This window comes from Montipora foliosa, chromosome 12 (assembly GCF_036669935.1).
Source record: "Montipora foliosa isolate CH-2021 chromosome 12, ASM3666993v2, whole genome shotgun sequence".
NCBI lineage: Eukaryota > Metazoa > Cnidaria > Anthozoa > Scleractinia > Acroporidae > Montipora > Montipora foliosa.
The window spans coordinates 13,652,464-13,654,552 of record NC_090880.1 but is presented as its reverse complement, the minus strand read 5'-3'; positions in this window follow the sequence as shown (position 1 = coordinate 13,654,552).

Here is a 2,089-nt window from a genome sequence, read left to right as displayed (position 1 = left end):
TCCATGGAACTTTTCGTCCGACATGAACATCTGTATGAACGCTGCTCATTGGTCGAAATTTATCACGTGAAAGCTGTCCAACCTCCTCTGGAGTAAAGAGGAGGAAAGCTTCTAGTTCAACTGTGGGCTGAAAAGAAAGATCAGTTAGAATGTCGAGATACTAGGAAAACATGGTCTTGGATTGCCGAGAAGATTTCAAAAACACTAGGAATGAACAAGGCGGCCGACAAATGCATTCGGAAAATGAAGTATATCATAGAACGATACAAGAATGCAAAAGATTGGAACAAACACTAAACAGGAGGAAGCCTTAGGAAAGCTGTCTACTGTGACGAGGTCGATAAAATCCACCTTATGAATTTTTAACAAGAAAAAGAAAGATATAAAATTCTTACATGTGGATGAAACTCCAGTCTTACAGGATACAACTATGATCCACGTGACAACTTAAACTGAAACTTTTTAGTCCACCTTTTATGAATTTTCAACAAGTAAAAGAAAGATATAAAATTCTTACATGTGGATGAAACTCCAGTCTTACAGGATACAACTATGATCTGCTGTAAATGATTCAGTGAATCAGGATTTTTCTGTTCGCTTTCTGAAGAGTGCAGTAGTTGTAGCTAGACACACACCAAGTCTACTTTCAGTGGTACTCAAAACTGCTGAGCATATCTGCATGTGAAAAAAAGTTTAAAAATCCAACCTTCGAATAAGGGGCAAAGAAATAATATTATTACCCTTGAAGGCTTACCAACCGGCAATTTCTTTTATATTAAGATATTTATCATTACATTATTTGTCCTGTTGAGAACAAAATCTGCCAAAAATAAATAAATATTTACTCTTCCAGGTAACATATATATCAGCTACGATAAGGTACTTATTTCATTCATTCATTTTTATTTGCCATTAACGAAAAGAAATTTAAAAAAAAAACAATACACTAGAAATTTATCATAACTTAAAGACGATAGACTAAAAAATGTTTAAGGCGGTAATTACAAGGAAGCATATATAGAAGCCGGGGGCTTATGAGCTATAGGCTTCCTGACAACATTGGGTACAGCGTAAAATATAGAATGTATTATTTTAAAAAACAAAAGAAAAAGAAAAGAAGAGAAAAGAAGAAGTATGTAGCTCAACAAATAGTATATATGACTAAGAAAGAGGGAATTTTTTAAGTCTTTTGGCAAACAAACGGATGCTGTCACTGTTTTGATGTTCAGGACTTAAAAAGTTGAAAAACATAGGTCCTTGAAACCGAATTGAGAAGTTTCAGATATTAGTTCGACAGGGAGGTATGTATAAAAGGTTGCAATTTCTAGTACAATGCGAATGTAACTGGCTTGCAAGAGTAAACATATCACTAAAATAATTAGGAAGTAAACCTCTTTTAAATAGATACATAAATTTATCTATCTGGTATAAATAAATGTCAGAGAATTTCAAAATCTCCTGTTCTTTAAAAAGAACATCAGTGTGAGAACCGAAAGAAACTTTCCATATTATTCTTATTATCTTCTTTTGCAGAATAATAACGCGACTTATATTACTCTGATACGTCGATCCCCGCACAGAAATACAATATATTAAGTAAGGGTAAACTAGAGCCGTCGCAGTACAATTTACATCAATGACAACTTGAAGTGAGAGGTGTGAGATGGATGCCTGTGTTTCCTGTGTAAATTTCAGATGCTGTACAAATTCTATTACTAGCATTATTAACTTATCCATCACCTCTGATATTGTACCAAATCAATTGGAAATTGCTCGAGTTATACCTTTATTTAAATCTGGTGAAAGGGATATATTTACAAATTACAGACCAGTGTCTGTTTTACCTGCATTCTCTAAAATTCTGGAGAAACTAATGTATAATCGTCTTCTAAGGTTTCTCAATGTTTCCAAGATTCTCTCTGATAATCAGTATGGTTTTCGCAAACATCACTCCACTGCTTATGCTCTTGCTTGTTTGTATGACAAAATCTCTTCTGCTATTGAAAATAAGGAATATAGAGTTGGTATTTTTATAGACTTGTCTAAAGCCTTTGACACCGTTGATCATCATATTCTAATCTCAAAACTA